Source organism: Hoplias malabaricus, chromosome Y, assembly GCF_029633855.1.
Source record: "Hoplias malabaricus isolate fHopMal1 chromosome Y, fHopMal1.hap1, whole genome shotgun sequence".
Lineage (NCBI taxonomy): Eukaryota > Metazoa > Chordata > Actinopteri > Characiformes > Erythrinidae > Hoplias > Hoplias malabaricus.
The window spans coordinates 30,783,837-30,796,785 of record NC_089820.1 but is presented as its reverse complement, the minus strand read 5'-3'; the positions used below and the strand labels follow the sequence as shown (position 1 = coordinate 30,796,785).

The following is a 12,949-nucleotide window of genomic DNA, read 5'->3' as shown; positions in this document are numbered from 1 at the left end:
CTTCGGGGCGGCGACGTCTCATTCGAGTGTCTGCCCTATCAACTTTCGACGGTAGTCTACGGGACTACGTGTGGTGACCACGGGTAACGGGGAATCTGGGTTCGATTCCGGAGAGGGAGCCTGAGAAACGGCTACCACATCCAAGGAAGGCAGCAGGCGCGCAAATTACCCATTCCCGACACGGGGAGGTAGTGACGAAAAATATCGGTGCGAGGCCCCGTTTGAAGGTTTCGGGACCGAAATGAACTCAATCTACGTCCGTGGGTGAGGACCCATTGGAGGGCAAGTCTGGTGCCAGCAGCCGCGGTAATTCCAGCTCCAATAGCGTATGTTAACGTTGCTGCAGTTAAAAAGCTCGTAGTTGGATCCGGGGACGGGTCCCGGCTGCCGGGCCTCTGCCCGTCCGGACTTCGCGGTGGGAAGCTGCCCCTCTCCGGGGGGGTTGGGGACCCCCGCGGGTCTCTGGGTGGAGGTCGCGGGACCTTGTCCCTACTCATCCGGTGTCCTCTGCTCCCTTCCTCCGCGGAGAGGCCCTTAGCTGGGTCGTCCGCCGCGGTTGAATACGTGGGGGGCGGAAGGGTCCGGTGCGTTTACTTTGAACAAAACAGAGTGCTCAAAGCAGGCCGAAGCGTGCCTTGAATGGACTGAGCTAGGAATAATGGAATAAGGCCTTCCCATGGGGGGCGAGTCGGAGCTCTTCGGCGAGGCGGCCGGGTGGGGCCGGGGGCGCCCGGGTGTGACGCCCGGCGTTTCTGGCCGCCGCACGGTTCCCCGAGCCGGGGGGGTATCCGACCGCTCTCTTGGTCCTATTTCGTGGGTTTGACGGACCAAAGGTCATGATTAAGAGGGACGGCCGGGGGCATTCGTACCGCACCGAGAGAGGTGAAATTCGTAGACCGGTGCGGGACGGACAAAAGCGAAGGCATTTGCCAAGAATGTTTTCATTAATCAAGAACGAAAGTCGGAGGATCGAAGACGATCAGGTACCGTCGTAGTTCCGACCGTAAACTATGCCGACCCGCGATCCGGCGGCGTTGGGTTAACGACTATGACCCGCCGGGCAGCGTCCGGGAAACCACGAGTCTTTGGGCTCTGGGGGGAGTACGGTTGCAAAGCTGAAACTTAAAGGAATTGACGGAAGGGCACCACCAGGAGTGGAGCTTGCGGCTTAATTTGACTCAACGCGGGGAACCTAACCCGGCCCGGACACGGTAAGGATTGACAGATTGACGGCTCTTTCTCGATTCTGTGGGTGGTGGTGCATGGCCGTTGGTAGTTCGTGGAGCGATTCGTCTGGTCAATTCCGGTAACGAACGAGATCCCATCCTTTAAGTAGTTACACGGCCCCTCTCCTGGGTCGGACTCTATCCCCGAAGGTCCCCGTTCGCGGGGGGTCCCCATCGGGGTGGGGGTGTTGGGGGTTTCGGCGGGGGTCCGGTTCTACCCCGGATCGGTTCGGGGAGGTGATGCGGTTGACGGGGGTTCAGTTCTGCGTCGAGTGGGTGGCTCCGGCCTCTCCCCTTCGCGTTCGGTTCCCTCCCCGATGCCGTCCGCACCTCGTTCCGCTCTCCGGGTGTGGGTTGTCCGTCCTTCGCCTTCGCCTTCCCTCTCCCCTCCCCGGTGCCCTCCCGCTTACCGCGGGCCTGAAGGTTGGGGTTCGCCCGGTGGGAATCAGCGGTCGGTGGCTAAACTTCTTAGAGCGATTTGTGGCACAGAAGCCACTTGAGAAATGGAGCAATAACAGGTCTGTGATGCCCTTAGAAGTCCGGGGTCGCACGTGAGCTACAATGGCTGGTTCAACATGTAAGTTACCCTACGCCGAGAGGTGCGGGCAATCCTATGAACGCCATTCCCCGCTGGGGACAGGGGATTGCAACTATTCCCCTCGAACGAGGAATTCCAAGTAGGCGCGGGTCACCAGCCCGCGTCGATTAAGTCCCTGCCCTTTGTACACACCGCCCGTCGCTACTACCGATCGGATGCCTCGGTGAGGTCCTCGGACCGTCCCCGGGGCGGCCCTCGAACGGGGGTCGCCTCCGGGCGATGGGAAGTCGATCGAACCCGGACATCTAGAGGGAGTAAAAGTCGTAACAAGGTTTTCGTAGGGGAACCTGCGGAAGGATCAATAACGGTGACCTGGCCGCGGTCGGCGCCCGCCGTCCGTGCCGGTTGTCGAGTCGGACTCGAGAGGCCGAACCTCCCCCCCGGCGGGTACCTTCAAGGTATGGACCGCAGAAGCCTCGTACCTTTCGTCGTCGGCCGACGTGAGTCTCTCCCCCCTCCGGGTGGGTGGACGTAGCGAGCCGGCTTCGGAACTCGGGGTTATGCGAGGACCGCCTTAGGTGCATAGGTACCCCGGTCCGCCCCTCCCGTTCGCGGGGGGAAGAGTGGCGCCGGAGCCGCCCGCCGGGTAGTTAAACCCAAAAAACCATTGATCGTTGAAGGCTTGATTGTGCGTGCGCGAGTCAAAGGGGCTTACTCACCCCCAGGGCGTTGGCCGGTGCTCGCCGGCCTCGGTGGGATCTCCCTGAACCCATCCCCCCGGCACAGGGGGCGGTGGTGGACGGGAGCGTACCGCCGGGCGAAACTCTTTCCCCTCACGGGGTTAGAGCGGAGCTTAAGAGCGCATGCAAAATACCCCCGATGTTGGCTTCGCAGAGACGGACCGTATAATAGTCTAAGGCCGGTGCGCGAGTTGAAGGGGCCTCACGAACCCCGGATGCGTTTATAAACACCCGAAAGGAGACGGCCGGTGCCCGCCGGTCCTGACTAGGTGGGATCTACCCAGCGCCTTCCCCTAAGCGGGGACTTGGGAGCGTACCACCGGGCCTCGCTCATACCCTCCGGGGTGGAGAGCTTGGCTTTGAGCGCACGCCTGAATGCCTTAGACCGGGACCCGTAACGCAGCGAACCAAACCCCTGGGCCTCGCCGGGAACGGCGGGTGCCTAGACCCCGGTCTCCTAAACCACGTAAGTCTCGGGCACCTACTCGGGCGATCGTCCCCCGGGCCGTAACTCCTCGGTCCGGTGGTGACGCCCAGGTTCAATGACCTTTCCCCCCCTGCACGGGGGTGGAAGGCACCCGGCTTGAAATATATTGGCAAAAATTGTCTCTTGTTCGAATGGCTTCCTTCGCCCGGCCTGTAACGGGCCGGGCACAAACCCGAATACGACTCTTAGCGGTGGATCACTCGGCTCGTGCTTCGATGAAGAACGCAGCCATCTGCGTTAACTAATGTGAATTGCAGGACACAGATCATCGAAATTTCGAACGCATATTGCGGCCGCGGGGGTCCATCCCGCGGCCACGCCTGTCTGAGGGTCGCTTTACCCATCGATCGGTCTCCGCGCCCCCGCTGAGAGAGAGAGACCGCGGCTGGAAGCTCGCAGGGCCTGAAAACGGCCCTTCGTCTTCCCAAACGAAGACTCGGTTCCGAGCCAGTCCACGCGGCCCGTGTTGCGAGAGAGCTCCGTACAGGGAACGGAGGGAGAGCCGAGTAGGTCCGGGTCCACGTCCGTTACGGTCTCTCCCCGAGTCCCGAGCGGGGCTCCGCGCAGTCGGACGCGGGGGTGGCGAGTGCCGATTAAACCCAGCGAGCGGGCGAGTGAGCGGGCGGGCGAGCGGCCGGGGTGGGGGGGAAGGTGTCGCGGAGTTCGGTCTCGTGCCGGGCTCTCGCCCCTCGCCCCTAGCCTTCGGCCCTCCGCCTCCGCCCTCGCCCCCGCATAAGAAACCTCTGTGTGCGGCCTCAGATCAGACGAGACGACCCGCTGAACTTAAGCATATCAGTAAGCGGAGGAAAAGAAACTAACAAGGATTCCCTTAGTAGCGGCGAGCGAACAGGGAAGAGCCCAGCGCTGAATCCCACTTTCCCCTGACCGGGGTTGGCCGGGAAATGTAGCGTACGGAAGTCCGTAAGATCCGTCTCGGTGCGGACGCGGGACCAAGTCCTCGCGAACGTGGCTTCTTCCCATAGACGGTGAAAGCCCGGTAGCGAGTCCCGCGTTCCCGCCCGGGTAGGTCGGGCTTCTCGGAGTCGGGTTGCTTGGGAATGCAGCCCAAAGCGGGTGGTAAACTCCATCTAAGGCTAAATACCGGCACGAGACCGATAGCGAACCGAGTACCGTGAGGGAAAGTTGAAACAGGACTTTGAAGAGAGAGTTCAACAGAGCGTGAAACCGTTGAGAGGTAAACGTACGGGGACCGAGAAGACTGCCCCGGGGGATTCAGCCGGGCGGACGGCCCCGCGCTCGTCGGGTTCCGCGGTCGGGGGTGCGAGCGTATCCGGGCGAGAGGGGTGGGGTGCCGACTCCACCGCTCCCCGCTTCGGCTCTGCGCTTCGCCTCTGGACTTCGGGCCTGTCGGGCGTACGGAGGTCCGGCCCCGCCCGGTGTACTTTCCCCGCGTGGTGGTGAGTCGCGACCGGCTCCGGTTAGGCTTGGAAGGGCCCGAGGGTGAAGGTAGGTCCGTCCGGAGAAGGGAGTCCCCACGCGGCCCCCGGACACGGGCGTTCCGCTACAGCCCCTCGCTCCGACTTCGCCGATAACGCCGGGGCCGTGGAGCAATGTCCTTTCCGCGTTCTCCCCTCCTCCGGGATGGGGATGGGGGCCCCCCCCGATCGTTCGGTCGAAGCGGGCCGGCTGGGCTGTCCTCAGCCCCGGGCTAGGCCCGCTACGGCGATGCGGGGGGCGATCCAGGCCCACAGCACCCGAACGCCTAAGGTCAGCGGCTAAGTTCGGACCCCGAACGACCCGTCTTGAAACACGGACCAAGGAGTCTAACGCGTATGCGAGTCGAAGGGACCAGAACCCCCGGAGGCGCAACGAAGGTGAAGGCCGGCGCGCGTCGGCTGAGGTGGGATCCGTCCTAACCCTCCGAGGGGGCGGGCGGCGCACCACCGGCCTGCTCTTCCCACGTGCGGAGAGCGGAGCCAGAGCATACGCGGTGGTACCCGAAAGATGGTGAACTATGCCTGGGCAGGGCGAAGCCAGGGGAAACCCTGAGTGGAGGCCCGCAGCGGTCCTGACGTGCAAATCGGTCGTCCGACCTGGGTATAGGGGCGAAAGACTAATCGAACCATCTAGTAGCTGGTTCCCTCCGAAGTTTCCCTCAGGATAGCCGGCGCCGAAACTTCAAGTTTTATCCGGTAAAGAAATGACTGGAGGCCGCGGGGCCGAAACGGGCCTCGCCCTACTCTCAAACTTTAAATGGGTAAGAGGCCCGGCTCGCAGGCTTGGAGCCGGGCATGGAATTGACGGTGCCGAGTGGGCCACTTTTGGTAAGCAGAACTGGTGCTGCGGGATGAACCGAACGCGCGGGTTAAGGCGCCCGACGCAGACGCTCATCAGACCCCAAGAAAGGTGTCGGTTGATATAGACAGCGGGGCGGTGGCCATGGAAGTCGGCATCCGCTAAGGAGTGTGTAACAACTCACCTGCCGAATCAACTGGCCCTGAAAATGGATGGCGCTGGAGCGTCGGGCCCATACCCGGCCGTCGCTGGCGGTACTTGTCTCCCACCCCCCCCAAAAGCCAGCGAGAATGAGAGAGAGAACCGAGACTCATGGGACCGTATGCCGCGACGAGTAGGAGGGGCGCCGCGGTGGCGCAGAAGCCTTTGGCGCGAGCCTGGGTCGAGCCGCCGCGGGTGCAGATCTTGGTGGTAGTAGCAAATATTCAGATGAGAACTTTGAAGGCCGAAGTGGAGAAGGGTTCCACGCCGACAGCGCTTGGCCGTGGGTTAGTCGGTCCTAAGGGATAGGCGAGCGCCGTTCGGAAAATGCTGGGGCGATGGTCTCGTCTGCCTCGCGCTGACCGAAAGGGGATCGGGCCAATATCCCCGTACCTGGGATTGGTGGAGATCGAGCCGCCGAGAGGCGCTCCCGTGGCGGTAACGCAAACGAACCCGGAGACGCCGGTGGGGACCCCGGGGAGGATTCTCTCTCCTTGCTAAAGAGCTGGAGCGCCCTGGAATGGGTTCGACCCCGAGATAGGGGCTCAACGCTCTGAAAGGCGTCGCATGCGCTATGCGACGGCCGGGACGTTTCCCATCGGCCCTTGAAAATCCGGGGGAGGTATAGTGAATTTCCCCCCAGGCCGTACCCATATCCGCATCAGGTCTCCAAGGTGAACAGCCTCTGGCGTGTTGGAACAATGTAGGTAAGGGAAGTCGGCAAGACGGATCCGTAACTTCGGGATAAGGATTGGCTCTAATGGCTGAGCTCGGTCGGGCCCGTGTCTGCTGATGCGGGGTCCGAAAGCCCGGTGCTGCCCGTGCGACGGGGAGCTGTTCCCGGTCCACCTTCGGGCCCCCCCCCACTGGGTCCTGCGCGCGAGGAAGCGCACGGCGAGAGATTGTCCCCCCAGTATATCCAAACCCCCGTGAACAAGGCTCCGTCTGTCTGTCGGGGTCGATGAGAGTGGGTCGCGGCGAGCGAGACCTTAAGCCCCGGTGCGTGTCCCCCCCTCGGCGGTGGCGCTTAGGGGGCCTCGGTCAGGTCGACGGTAGGGGAGCCGGTCGTCGGTGGGATGCCGGCGGGGGAGCGTCCTTCGGGACTAACCTCCGTCGGATGACCGCCTTCGGCCTCCCTCTCCCTACCTAAGCCGGGCCGGGCTCCCGACGCCCGTCGCCGGGTGGGCCGCCCCCGGCTAAGCTCGAGCGTCCGGCCCTTCGCTCTCCCCCGATGGGACGCGGAGGGACGCAATGGAACGTAGGTCCGCGTGGGGGGGTTGCGGTCTCTCGTGCGTGTGTGGACTCGTAGCGGGCCACCGCCGGTGGTGGGGCTTCGGTGGGTCGGGGCGGTGTCCCTGGAGCCTCGCGCGCCGAGCCTAGGCTCCGTGGATCTCTCGGGCTTATGAGTCTCGCCTCGGGGGGAGACCTCCGGGGCCGGGTCTCTCGGCCGGCACCTAACAGCCGAATTAGAACTGCTGCGGACAAGGGGAATCCGACTGTTTAATTAAAACACAGCATCGTGAAGGCTCTTGGACCGGGTGTTGACACGATGTGAATTCTGCCCAGTGCTCTGAATGTCAAAGTGAAGAAATTCATCGAAGCGCGGGTTAACGGCGGGAGTAACTATGACTCTCTTAAGTTAGCCCCACTATACACTTTCTGGACAAAGGCCCATTCAAATATATTGCCATTGGACACTTATGACCACAGTGGGATTGTATGCCGGTTATGGATCCATAATGCCGTATAAAGCATGACCATTTGGACACTGAGTGATAACTTTTTCCAGTTTGATACCCGCGGCAAAATCGCCATTTGGACAGCACTAGGGGCACTGGTGCTCCATCTAGGAGTTCAGAACGTTGGGCCCATCCCTTTAGTATGTGTCACTTGGCTCTGATTGGCTCTGATTGGCTTTCTGAATGGAATAACCTACACCATCCAACTTCCAATATATTTAACAGTGTCATATATATTGCAAATGGGATGCATTCAACTTTGACCTCTCTAAAGTCCCGCCCAAAGCTTGGGGGAGGGTCTAAGGGTCCAGAAAGAGCGTAAAATGTCCAAATCAAATATAAATAAAATTTCTCTGGGCCTCTGGAAGCCTGGGCCTCTGGTAGCCTGGGCCTCTGGGCCTCTGGGCCTCTGGTAGCCTGGGTCTCTGGGTCTCTGGGCCTCTGGTAGCCTGGGCCTCTGGGCCTCTGGGAGCCTGGGCCTCTGGTAGCCTGGGCCTCTGGGCCTCTGGTAGCCTGGGCCTCTGGGCCTCTGGGCCTCTGGGAGCCTGGGTCTCTGGGACTCTGGGGCTCTGGGTCTCTGGGTCTCTGGGTCCCTGGGGCTCTGGGTCTCTGGGGCTCTGGGTCCCTGGGACTCTGGGGCTCTGGGTCTCTGGGTCCCCGGGGCTCTGGGGCTCTGGGTCCCCGGGGCTCTGGGGCTCTGGGGCTCTGGGACTCTGGGGCTCTGGGTCCCTGGGGCTCTGGGGCTCTGGGGCTCTGGGGCTCTGGGTCCCTGGGACTCTGGGGCTCTGGGTCTCTGGGTCCCCGGGCTCTGGGGCTCTGGGTCCCCGGGGCTCTGGGGCTCTGGGTCTCTGGGGCTCTGGGTCTCTGGGGCTCTGGGGCTCTGGGTCTCTGGGTCTCTGGGGCTCTGGGGCTCTGGGTCTCTGGGTCCCCGGGGCTCTGGGTCTCTGGGTCCCCGGGGCTCTGGGGCTTTGGGTCCCCGGGGCTCTGGGGCTCTGGGGCTCTGGGTCCCCGGGGCTCTGGGGCTCTGGGGCTCTGGGTCCCCGGGGCTCTGGGGCTCTGGGGCTCTGGGGCTCTGGGACTCTGGGGCTCTGGGTCCCTGGGGCTCTGGGGCTCTGGGGCTCTGGGTCCCTGGGACTCTGGGGCTCTGGGTCTCTGGGTCCCCGGGCTCTGGGGCTCTGGGTCCCCGGGGCTCTGGGGCTCTGGGTCTCTGGGTCTCTGGGGCTCTGGGTCTCTGGGGCTCTGGGGCTCTGGGTCTCTGGGTCTCTGGGGCTCTGGGGCTCTGGGTCTCTGGGTCCCCGGGGCTCTGGGTCTCTGGGTCCCCGGGGCTCTGGGGCTCTGGGTCCCCGGGGCTCTGGGGCTCTGGGGCTCTGGGGCTCTGGGTCCCTGGGACTCTGGGGCTCTGGGTCTCTGGGTCTCTGGGGCTCTGGGGCTCTGGGGCTCTGGGTCCCTGGGACTCTGGGGCTCTGGGTCTCTGGGTCCCCGGGGCTCTGGGGCTCTGGGTCCCCGGGGCTCTGGGGCTCTGGGTCTCTGGGACTCTGGGCCTCTGGGTCTCTGGGCCTCTGGGCCTCTGGGCCTCTGGGGCTCTGGGGCTCTGGGTCTCTGGGTCCCCGGGGCTCTGGGGCTCTGGGTCCCCGGGGCTCTGGGGCTCTGGGTCCCTGGGACTCTGGGGCTCTGGGGCTCTGGGGCTCTGGGGCTCTGGGTCTCCGGGTCTCTGGGTCCCCGGGGCTCTGGGTCTCTGGGTCTCTGGGTCTCTGGGCCTCTGGGAGCCTGGGTCTCTGGGTCTCTGGGTCTCTGGGTCTCTGGGTCCCTGGGTCCCTGGGGCTCTGGGGCTCTGGGTCTCTGGGGCCCTGGGTCTCTGGGTCTCTGGGACTCTGGGCCTCTGGGTCTCTGGGCCTCTGGGCCTCTGGGCCTCTGGGTCTCTGGGAGCCTGGGCCTCTGGTAGCCTGGGTCTCTGGGCCTCTGGTAGCCTGGGCCTCTGGTAGCCTGGGCCTCTGGGCCTCTGGGAGCCTGGGCCTCTGGGCCTCTGGGAGCCAAAAGGAAGCTCCGGAGCTTAGGCGGCGGAGAGGTTGTTTGAATAAGGCCCGTTCAGGGAACCAGGGCGTTGGGTTTAATTAGGCCCCGGAGGTAGGCCCCGGTGGTAAACTCCGGGGCAAGCCTTATCAGAGGCCCAGGATGAGGTGTTCTTAATGTATTGGCTGATAGGGAGCCCCGGAGGTAGGGGACCCTTGGTGAAATTCATGCCGGGTTAGGGGACCAGGGCGTTGGGGTGAATAAGCCCCTGGAGGTAGGCACCGGTGGTAAGCTCCGGGGCAAGCCTAATCAGAGGCCCAGGATGAGGGTGTAATGAACTGGACAACCATCCCACTTCCCATGTATTGTACAGCAATTGGGCAACCATCCCACTTTCAATATATTGTGCGGCGTTTTGTCTCCCAGGTCCACCAGTGGGCAGAATGAACTTTGAGATTTGACGGAGGGTCCTTCCAATACATTATACAGCAATTGGGCAACCATCCCACTTCCAATATATTGTACAGCGATTGCGCAACCGTCCCACTTCCAATATATTGTGCGTCGTTTTGTCTCCCAGGTCCACCAGTGGGCAGGATGAACTTGCAATATATTATACAGCAATTGGGCAACCATCCCACTTCCAATATATTGTACAGCAATTGGGCAACCATCCCACTTCCAATATATTGTACAGCGATTGCTCAACCGTCCCACTTCCAATATATTGCGCGCCGTTTTGGCACCCAGGTCCACCAGTGGGCAGGATGAACTTGCAATATATTATACAGCAATTGGGCAACCATCCCACTTCCAATATATTGTACAGCGATTGCGCAACCGTCCCACTTCCAATATATTGCGCGCCGTTTTGGCTCCCAGGTCCACCAGTGGGCAGGATGAACTTGCAATATATTATACAGCAATTGGGCAACCATCCCACTTCCAATATATTTTAAGGTTCCAGGTCTACCAGTGGGCATCTTTTTTGACGGGGCAGGCTGATTGGTTTAGTCCGAGGGCGGGGGCTTAAGTGTGGGCCAGATAGGTTCGACCGGTGCGCCGGGTCCCTGGGGCTCTGGGTCTCTGGGTCTCTGGGTCCCTGGGTCCCTGGGTCCCTGGGGCTCTGGGGCTCTGGGTCTCTGGGTCCCTGGGTCCCTGGGTCCCTGGGTCCCTGGGGCTCTGGGTCTCTGGGTCCCTGGGACTCTGGGTCCCTGGGGCTCTGGGGCTCTGGGTCCCTGGGTCCCTGGGTCCCTGGGTCCCTGGGACTCTGGGGCTCTGGGGCTCTGGGGCTCTGGGGCTCTGGGTCCCTGGGGCTCTGGGTCTCTGGGTCCCTGGGTCCCTGGGTCCCTGGGGCTCTGGGTCCCTGGGGCTCTGGGTCCCTGGGACTCTGGGACTCTGGGACTCTGGGTCCCTGGGTCTCTGGGTCCCTGGGACTCTGGGTCCCTGGGACTCTGGGTCCCTGGGTCCTTGGGGCTCTGGGTCCCTGGGACTCTGGGGCTCTGGGGCTCTGGGGCTCTGGGTCTCTGGGTCCCTGGGGCTCTGGGGCTCTGGGGCTCTGGGTCTCTGGGTCCCTGGGACTCTGGGGCTCTGGGGCTCTGGGTCCCTGGGGCTCTGGGTCTCTGGGTCCCTGGGACTCTGGGTCTCTGGGTCCCTGGGACTCTGGGGCTCTGGGTCCCTGGGGCTCTGGGTCCCTGTGGCTCTGGGGCTCTGGGGCTCTGGGGCTCTGGGACTCTGGGGCTCTGGGGCTCTGGGTCCCTGGGACTCTGGGTCCCTGGGACTCTGGGGCTCTGGGTCCCTGGGGCTCTGGGACTCTGGGGCTCTGGGACTCTGGGGCTCTGGGACTCTGGGGCTCTGGGGCTCTGGGTCCCTGGGTCCCTGGGCTCTGGGGCTCTGGGTCTCTGGGTCCCTGGGACTCTGGGGCTCTGGGTCCCTGGGGCTCTGGGTCTCTGGGTCCCTGGGACTCTGGGGCTCTGGGTCCCTGGGGCTCTGGGACTCTGGGGCTCTGGGTCTCTGGGTCTCTGGGGCTCTGGGTCTCTGAGGCTCTGGGGCTCTGGGTCCCTGGGTCCCTGGGGCTCTGGGGCTCTGGGTCCCTGGGACTCTGGGTCTCTGGGTCCCTGGGGCTCTGGGGCTCTGGGGCTCTGGGACTCTGGGGCTCTGGGGCTCTGGGTCCCTGGGGCTCTGGGGCTCTGGGTCCCTGGGACTCTGGGGCTCTGGGGCTCTGGGTCTCTGGGTCCCTGGGACTCTGGGGCTCTGGGACTCTGGGGCTCTGGGGCTCTGGGTCCCTGGGTCCCTGGGGCTCTGGGGCTCTGGGTCCCTGGGACTCTGGGGCTCTGGGTCCCTGGGGCTCTGGGTCTCTGGGTCTCTGGGTCCCTGGGACTCTGGGGCTCTGGTTCCCTGGGGCTCTGGGGCTCTGGGTCTCTGGGGCTCTGGGGCTCTGGGTCTCTGGGTCCCTGGGGCTCTGGGACTCTGGGTCCCTGGGACTCTGGGGCTCTGGGGCTCTGGGACTCTGGGGCACTGGGGCTCTGGGACTCTGGGGCTCTGGGGCTCTGGGGCTCTGGGTCTCTGGGTCCCTGGGGCTCTTGGGCTCTGGGGCTCTGGGACTCTGGGGCTCTGGGTCCCTGGGTCTCTGGGGCTCTGGGGCTCTGGGGCTCTGGGACTCTGGGACTCTGGGGCTCTGGGGCTCTGGGGCTCTGGGTCCCTGGGGCTCTGGGTCTCTGGGTCCCTGGGGCTCTGGGTCTCTGGGTCCCTGGGGCTCTGGGTCTCTGGGTCCCTGGGACTCTTGGTCCCTTGGACTCTGGGGCTCTGGGGCTCTGGGGCTCTGGGTCCCTGGGGCTCTGGGTCTCTGGGTCTCTGGGTCCCTGGGACTCTGGGTCCCTGGGACTCTGGGTCCCTGGGGCTCTGGGTCTCTTGGTCCCTGGGACTCTGGGTCCCTGGGACTCTGGGTCCCTGGGACTCTGGGACTCTGGGTCCCTGGGACTCTGGGGCTCTTGGGCTCTGGGGCTCTGGGGCTCTGGGTCTCTGGGTCCCTGGGGCTCTGGGACTCTGGGACTCTGGGACTCTGGGACTCTGCAGAGATCCAGAGGCTTATGGGAGTCTTAGCACCAGTGGTAGGCTCCGGGGCAAGCCTTATCACAGCCCAGCTCCCTTCTGGGAGCCTGGGGCTCTGGGTAAGATATAATTTGCAATTGTGATCCCAATTGCAATATATTTGACACAAGTCAAATATATGTGAATTGGGATCCCAATTGCAATATATTTGACTTGTGTCAAATATATGTGAATTGGGATCCCATTTGCAATATATTTGACTTGTGTCAAATATATGTGAATCGGGATCCCAATTGCAATATATTTGACTTGTGTCAAATATATGTGAATTGGGATCCCATTTGCAATATATTTGACTTGTGTCAAATATATGTGAATCGGGATCCCAATTGCAATATATTTGACTTGTGTCAAATATACGTGAATTGGGATCCCAATTGCAATATATTTGACTTGTGTCAAATATATGTGAATCGGGATCCCAATTGCAATATATTTGACACAAGTCAAATATATGTGAATTGGGATCCCAATTGCAATATATTTGACTTGTGTCAAATATATGTGAATTGGGATCCCAATTGTAATATATTTGACTTGTGTCAAATATATGTGAATTGGGATCCCAATTGCAATATATTTGACTTGTGTCAAATATATTGGAAGTGGGATGGTTGTCCAATTGCTGTCAAATATATTGG

At 62.4% G+C, this 12,949-nt stretch overlaps 1 non-coding gene across 1 annotated transcript; it reads left to right on the top strand.

Moving 5' to 3' along the window:
• The first annotated feature begins 3,171 nt into the window (after positions 1-3,171).
• Positions 3,172-3,325, top strand: LOC136679826 (5.8S ribosomal RNA). The gene has a single exon (XR_010796610.1). It is a non-coding gene; the product is annotated as a 5.8S ribosomal RNA (ribosomal RNA).
• Positions 3,326-12,949: the final 9,624 nt, after the last annotated feature.